This window comes from Phacochoerus africanus, chromosome 3, assembly GCF_016906955.1.
Source record: "Phacochoerus africanus isolate WHEZ1 chromosome 3, ROS_Pafr_v1, whole genome shotgun sequence".
NCBI classification, from domain to species: Eukaryota; Metazoa; Chordata; class Mammalia; order Artiodactyla; family Suidae; genus Phacochoerus; species Phacochoerus africanus.
The window spans coordinates 193,105,169-193,113,767 of NC_062546.1; the positions used below are offsets into that span (position 1 = coordinate 193,105,169).

Consider the following 8,599-nt stretch of genomic DNA (forward strand, 5'->3'; position numbering starts at 1 on the left):
CATGGATTTCATTTTTATTTGGATATGGAAAATTTCAAAAAAAAAATGCAGTTACCTTACGAATTGTTTGTAGTCACTTAAAGCAGAGGAAATCACAGAACTCTGAGTCCCTCCCATCTCCCATGCCCCTAAAACACTTCATAAAACAGCATGATCTGATCTATCACAGGCATTCAGTCTTCTAATGGTCTCTGCAACACAAATTCATTCATTATTAATTTTTGATGAAAAATTTAGATGGTCTGTTAATGTGCAAGCTGGAGAAAAAGAATATATGTTGGGCATTTAAAAAAAATTAAAGGAACTTAAAAAAAAAATAAAATGAGCCCCTACTTGATTTTGAATTGCCCTTAACCTCTTCAGGAGGAAGGTACAAAACTGAGCTCTGCTAGAGTATGGGGGGCTTGTGAGCCAGCCCTTTTGGCAAACATGGGATTCCTGCCCTGCTGGAAATCCTACCACAGAGCAGCTAAGGCAAGAATTAAGAGGACATCAAAACCTCAAATAAGCTACACTCCCGTGGGTTTGGGGAGAAACAAGACACTTAAACATTCCTGGTATGGTTTCCTTGGAAACATCCCTAACAACAACTCTGTAATACCATGAGTTCTGTAATACCATGAGTTTCTGTTTTCTTAACCCTTCAGGGCATTGATTGAATGAAAACTTCCTCGAGGAAATATTTCAGCTGACGAGGTGGACTGGAATAAATTAAACTCAATAACGTATGGCCTTCTGACCTCTTCCCATAGCCCAGGGTGTGGGGGCCAGCATCGGGGGTGGGGGGTGGGGGCAGTAAACCTGGAAGAGGGAGGAATGAACACATTCCACCTTGACTTTCATGAGAATTTACTTCATAAAAGAATTGCATTGGCACTGTTTAGAGGTGACTCCTGTGGAAAAATAACAAGCACATAAAAAGGCTAAATTACCCTTGGAAGTCCCTAACAAATATATTTAGTAAAAGGGAAAAATCCCAAACCCAAAGAGTTGTACATAATCACATTGACTAAAATTATAGAAAACAGCTAACAGCCCTTGAATGATGTGTATCCAAAATGAAAGAAGGGCTTATGAAAGTTTTATTGGGCAAATTTTATCTAGCTTATAGGAAATAACTCAGAGCAATCATCTCCTTCAATTAGCTTAAAAATTATGTATTTAGGAAACGTTGGAATGGGAAAAAATTACATAGGGATATTGCAGTCATTAAAACTTTTGCAATGTATTATTAGAAGCAGCGTTACTAAAGTTTTGTTTAATTATTTGGTATGTACTAAATAAAATAACTAGATTATAATAACTAATAATAACAGTAGTAACTATAAGAATATAATAGTAAGAAAATGAGGAGGAAGTAGAGGAAGCAGGTCTTCTACAAATTTAAATATCCAGAAGTATAAGTGATATGCCACCTGTGAGAAATTTTTTTATTGGAATTATTGTTTAAAAAATGATCAGATTTATAATTGTTGATTATGTTTTTCTTAAAGTATTACTATTCATGAATTCTGTGAAGCTAGATGGAGTAAATCAATAAACATACTACTCAAAAATACAATTGTTAATACCTTTATCTAAGACTAGTAGTCTTTACCAATCATTACACAATTTATTAAAATATCTGTTTAATTAATAAGTTAATTTCAAAAGTCTTCGCAATCTACATTGAACAGTTGATACTTGACAATAAAATCAAATAATTCTATCAAATGGAATTTTGATATATGGGAGTTTGGAAGTAACTGAACTCAAATTATTTGAGTTTAAAATACATGATTCATAAATAACTATTTGAGGGTAGTTACAAAGTCACAACACTTGTGTTTTCCAGGAAGTCTGACTTCTGCTAATATTATTAATGATAATAATTAATGATTATTATTAATAATCATAGTAAATTTTTCTATTCTCTAAATAATAGTAAATTTTTCTACTCTCTAAAATACTCAAAGAGGAACCTATATTTCCAATAAAGCTTTTTTTTAGATTATTAAAAAAAATCACAGGCTAAACAAAAAAAAAACCATAATTGCAGGCTAAACAATCTATATTATCAGAACACATAAATATTGTATATTTTAACCATGAACTCACAAAAATTGAAATCTATGAACACTCTGCATAAACTATAGTCCTCAACTTCTCATTTTATATGTAACTCTAGGCCTAGTCAGGCCTTTAATCACCAGCATTGTGACTTTTGTTCAGACCTAAAAAGAAAGCAGACAGTGGCTCTTCCACCTTATCCTTTTGGACATGTAGATCTCATTTCCTCTTCCAGTGAGTCCCTACATATTTTAATTAATGTCATGCTTACGCTGTTGAATTAGTAAGAATGCTATCCTGAGAAAGGCATGCTTGTGGGGAGAAGTTGTCCACATTTTTCCAGAAAGCCATTAATAAAATGCAAGTAAGGAGTTCCCGTGGCCCAAGGGAAACAAATCTGACAAGTATCCATGAGGATGTGGGTTGGATCCCTGGCCTCACTAACTGGGTCAGGGATATGGTGTTGCCATGTGCTGTGGTGAGGTTGCAGATGAAGCTTGGATCCTGTATTGCTGTGGCTGTGGCATAGGCTGGCAGCTGTAGCTCTGATTTGACCCCTAGCCTGGGAACTTCCATATGCCATGGGTGCGTCCCTAGAAAGCAAAATGAATGGATAAATAAATAAATAAAAAGTGCAAGTAATTTATCCTTTATCTGATGCATGCAAGTGGACAAAAAATTTAATAAGAGATTTCATGCCTTACTTGTTCACTCTGTCCCAGTATCTTAATTCTCATTTCATGTAGGAAGGAAAAAAACTGATATATCAGGAAGAACTTGAAGTTTCTATGGTAGGAGACAGGTGTTAAATGGAAACCATGGTACTTTCTTAGGCTTTATCAAACCCCTTAACATAAATTGAGTCCACTTATGACACAATACAATTTCATGGAAGTTTGCTTTTTGAAGCCCTTCAATGAATTTTTCATTGCATGAAGGAGAGAGATTTCCAGGCAATTGTCCAAGTGTTACACTATATAGGCCAAAAAAACAAACCTAAAAGGGAAAGAAGAGGTAAGAAGGAATAATGAATGACAATAATGTAATAATGCTCTTCATGAAAATCAAGTTTGATTAGGAAGGTAAAAAAAAGCACACTTTTCTAGAAACCATGGAGATATCTATATTACTATTAGCCACAGAAAATCTAGATTAGAGAATACAATTTTTTTCTTCCAGATCTGCCAAGATGTTTTCCCTATGCAGCATCTGAAATAGGTGAGAAGAATTTCAAATAACATAAATACGGTGTTTTATCCAAATGATAAGCAATGTGCCTGAGTCCAACAAGAGAAGAAAGATATGGGAAAATTTTAAAAAGGAATAAGGCTGGTGATGCCAATACTTAATTTTAAGTACTAACAAATAAGAAGCCCGACACAAAGTACATCTCTCCTGGGGAAACAATCAACATCTATTTATGCTTGTTTGTTGTTGTTACCCTCCTTCAAATTTTGTATGGTCTTCTTTATACTACTCATGTGCCCATACTCACTAAAGATCCTAAAGATCCCGTTCCCTCTATGTTTCAGATCTACCTGATTCTTGATAGAATCTGAGCCCTGCATTTGGACCCATCAGCTCTTTCCGTCTCTGGCCAAAATAGGCACTGCCTTTATTCCAACACACTCATCAGTAGGCTCAAACTCTTGCACCTCCCCACATAGTCTTTGTCATAGTGTTCTAGCCCTTACACATGAATTCTAACACAGAGGCCAGGACACCTGTATTGTGCATAAGTTCATAAGGAAATCTGAAGCACATAGAGGAAAAATGGAATATGATGGTGAAAATATATGGTGGATTGATCTCAGGCAGAGCTCAGTAGCTAAAAGTGATGATAATCAATGTATATACTTATTATTGTTTCCAAGAAAAGGCTAAAACATTGATCAATGATCCTAAACCTAGGACCATAAGACTAGGAGCAAAGCAGCTGGTGGTAAAGTGAGTGGAAGACAGACAGAATCAAAAGTGCAATAGCAGAAGAGGATCCTATTTAAAAAAGAAAAAAAGCTCTCAGAACGCAATTCCTATAAGAGAGAATACAGAACAAAGGAGAAAGAGAAAAAGTGAACAGAGGTTAATGCGTAAACTATCACTAGACAAGAGACCAGAACTTGCTGGACAGTCTGTGCAGTTTCAGGCTTCACTTAGTTATGTAATTCTCCCACTAACAGGGCCTCTCCCCAAAGAGAATGGTATCATTTATCCCTTAATCTAATAAAATATGGCCCAAAGGATGAGCACATTTCTCCATCTCTCCACACTGCAAGTCTTCCTGCTCCCAGTCAGGCCTGGCCATCCTCTACAAACACAGTTGTGATGATGACCTTTTTCTGTTTAAAATCTTCCATCATTCACTCTTGCTAAAACAAGTTCACCCTCCTATTCCTGGAATTCAGAGTTCTCTGGTATCTGGCCTACCACTTTTTCCAACATTTATTTTTCTCTCCTAATTCTGCTTTCCACATTTTCTACTCTAGCCAAGTTGAACTGCCAATCATACCCAATGCATACATTTCTGCAAGTTCCTCAGCCTTCACAGCTTTTCCATACTATTTCCTATTTAATCTCAGGTATCCTTCATGGAATGTTTCAAATGTCTTTTTTTTTTCCGTAAAGTTCAAGTGATGTGGGCTTTCCCCTAATTTCCACAGAATTTCATATTTATCTTACGATTTTTTCTTTTGTGCCCTGTATTAATTATATGTATGAAGGAATAGATGAGCAAATTCATACATCCTAAGATATACCCTATACTATTATAAATGAGCGGTAGGGATTATCTAATATATTAGAAGACAATAGAAGTATCTCTGAAGTCAAAAATCTGTGTTTGAATCTTTTTTGTGTTAGTTTTCTAGTTATGACTTGAGTCAGGTTGACTTAACTTCTTTTCATTTACTTTATCTCATCTGTTATAGAAGGAGAAGAAGAGGAAAGCAAAGAAGAAAATTTTAAAAAGAGTGAAAGACAGTAATAACATATTTAGCATAGTTCTTAGGAAAAATATATTCAATTAATATTAGTCATCAACAATACTAATATTGCCAATTAGCCTTGATATGATTATTAAAAACCTTTCAGTTTGACTTTTACACACCCCGTGAGGCAAGGTGCTGTACTATTCAATTGAATGGGGGTTTACATATTTTTGTTTCATTTATAAAAGTTAATAGGACAAGAGTATGCTCAGAATTAGAGGGTTTGGGGGTAACATAACAGAAATGGAACTTGAAAATGAATAGGGCATTCTCTCTCTCTTTTTTCAAATACAGTGGTTGCGTTACTGGGATGCTTCAGACAGGTTCAAACATTTTGAATAGAAACATCATTAGTTGAAAAGGGTATTCTTTCTTTTTTTTTTTTTCTTTTCTTTCTTTTTTTTTTTTTTTTGGCAAGACCCACAGCATGTGAAAGTTCCCAGTCAAAGATCAAACCTGCACTACAGCAGCTACTCAAGCCACAGCGGTGAAAATGCCAGATCCTTAACGGGCTGTGCCACCAGGGAACTTGGAAGGGGCATTCTTACAAGTAATAAAGACAGTGGCAGAGGGGAGAGTAAAGATTGGAACAAAAAGTGAATAATTCTAGGAAAACTATCCACACCGCAATAAAATAGACATTAATAAATTAGAACAGGTGTTCATAATACTTGGGGCATGAATGGGCCTCAGGGCCCCATGAAACTCCTGAAATTGCATGCGGTATTTGCAAATGAGAAAGAAGCCTTGCTTTTATCAGATTCCTGAAAGAATTTATGACTCAAAAAAGGAACACTTTTTCCGAGAATGACCATATCAGAAAGGTCAATTAGAGATCACCCAGAATAAGATAATAAACTTCTGCTTAACATAGGGGTGTTGTTTGGAATGTTTAACATCAACTGTGAGTGATTAATAGTATGGAACTCCTAAAGAGAAAACAAACAGAATTGTGGTCATAAGGATAAAAACAAGTGCCTTTTACCTCCCTTCTGCAAGAGCAAAAATCATTAATTTGGGAGTGTGGGGAAGTGGTCAGGAGATGGACTAGCTAAAATGGTGAAACTCACTGGAAGAAGATGAAACAGGAAAAAAATGGAGAGGAACAAAAATTTAAAAATCTCATGTATCCGAGAAACTAACATGCGGTTGGCAGAGAATCGAAAATAGAACTTAAAAAAGATGTTAAAGAACCTTTACATAAACACAAACAAAAAGCAAATACACACCCTATTGGGATAAAATAAAACACTGACTCTCAGGAGTACCATGTAGTACATTGTTATAAAGCATTACCCATAGTTCACTTCTTCTGCATAGTACCTTGGAGGGTGTTTTCCTGGAGGGATCTGTGAATACATGTAATCATTTTAAATAATTGGCATTACCTTAACTGTTTTCACATCAATCTTTATTTACTGAAACTTTAGAATAAAATTGTAGCTCCATTGAATCTAAATTGTGTCAGTCCCTTAGATTCTTGAGAATACTGTAAACTCAAAGCTACTGTGGGCTTGCATAATATTAGTGACTGACTTATGCCACATATTTCCACAGAAACAAATGTATCTCACTCAGGAACCAGTTGAGAGAAAATAAAACTTTGCAATTAATCTAAGTATCTAACAAACATATATTGGCTTTCTGTACATTAAAAATATAAATTTCAGCATTTCAGTCTTTCTTACCTTTCAAATAGTGTGTCCCAATTAAGGTACTCTAAGAATACATAAACATATAAGATCTAAATTCAATATCAGCTTTCACAATATATTTCTACTCTGAATCAAAGAGATTTAATCAAATAACTTGAATGTTTTTTCTATTATATTTTTGATACATTGATTATACTGCCATATGTTAAGATTTAATTTCAATTAATCATGACTCCTAAGTGTATAGAAGAAAAGAAATATGGTTTTGTTAAGATTTAATTTCAATTAATCATAACTCCTAAGTGTATAGAAGAAAAGAAATATGGTTTATCTAGATTGAGGGTCAGTCTATAAAATGAAATGTTTGTGCAAATGCAGTAGTTTTAAATGTTGTGACGATGCAAAAATTTTATTTTTACTGTAAAAAGCAATAGCAATTATAAAACACTGGTATAAATCCCAAACCCTAGGGATTTTGCTAATGTAATATTGAAATCCTGAAATCAAGAGGCAAGTCCATTCGGAAACACTGCTGCCCAAAGTCTTTGTTGCTGGAAAATCAACTTATATTGGGAACTGCAGCTTCAACTGAATAGAAGTAGCTAAGCACTGAGCCTAGAACCAACTACATCGTTTGACTAGTACAAAATTAGGATGCTGAGTACCTTGTTAAAAATTATTAAGAGTTTCAAGCCGGTGATAAAAGGGAATTAACAAGCCCAGTGTGAGGCTCTGAGTTACTGATAGGATGCATGACCATGAAGTGGGTCCTGATAAAGCCATCTTCATAAGCCTAGTCAGAGTTCTTAGCATCAGATATTATGATATAGTGCCTTTGGCACCAATGGAAAGTTCAAATTTCCATTATGAAAGAACTTCAGGACTACATTGATAAAAGATTTACTAACAGTTATAGTCTTTGTGGGTGTGGGTGTGTTATGGGAGAATCAAGTATCTACATATATATCTTTAGGTAGCCTAAAGGTGAAACAGAAGACATTATGGGAACTTTCATGAGTTCTTGGCAGTGATGTGTAATCTTTTCCAACTAAAGATAAAAGTTGCCTAGGGACATGCCAGGTGTATGTAGGAAGAGAAAGCTCTGCAGAAAATCTTAAAAAGCTTTCAACTCCAAGATGATAAAACGTATAAAATCTTGGACCCAAAGTTTCCATGGCAGAACTTCAGGGGAAATTTGAAAAAAAAAAAAAAAAGATTCAAGGAATTTTTTAAAAAATGAAAGAAATAGTCAAATCTGAATGTGAAGAGTGCATTAAAAAGTCACCATTAGGAGTTCCCTGGTGGTTTAGCAGGTTAAGGATCCAGCATTGTCACTGCAGTGGTGTGGGTTTGATCCCTGGCCTGGGAACTTCCACATGCAGTGGACGTAGGCCAAACCAACAAACAAACAAATTGGTGTCTTCCTTGGCATTTAAATCTTTTTTCTACAAGGTGTTAAGTTTTCATAGACAAATGACCTCATTTCAAACTAAGATTTCATAGGCTTAAATTCATGTACACGCATGCATAAACATGCACTTATTTTAATCCATGTGGCCATAACCAAGGCTGTTTCTATCTGTTAAAGTGTACATTTTGCTAGTAGGTGAGATAAAATTTCGGAAACATCACACCAGTAATCACAAAATTAAATATAAAATAACAAAACCCAAGTATCCAAGTATCCAAGAATCCAAGTATCCAAGTATCCAAGTATCCCCTATAATAACCAACTCTTGTTATACCGAATTATCTAACATAAATTTTGCTGTCTTCAAAGTTTACTACCTGAACACATCTTCATTTCATCCATATTCTAGAAATCGGGGTTTATCAAGAAAAACTCTAAGGGAGCTGCTGGGATTTCTTAGGATATTCTACTTCCTTCTATCACAACCTACATTTTCC

General features: G+C 35.0%; 1 non-coding gene across 1 annotated transcript; it reads right to left on the reverse strand.

Annotated features, from left to right (window-relative positions):
* Window positions 1-5,313: 5,313 nt before the first annotated feature.
* On the reverse strand, window positions 5,314-5,398 carry LOC125123811 (small nucleolar RNA SNORD91 family). The gene has a single exon (XR_007134187.1). It is a non-coding gene; the product is annotated as a small nucleolar RNA SNORD91 family (small nucleolar RNA).
* Window positions 5,399-8,599: the final 3,201 nt, after the last annotated feature.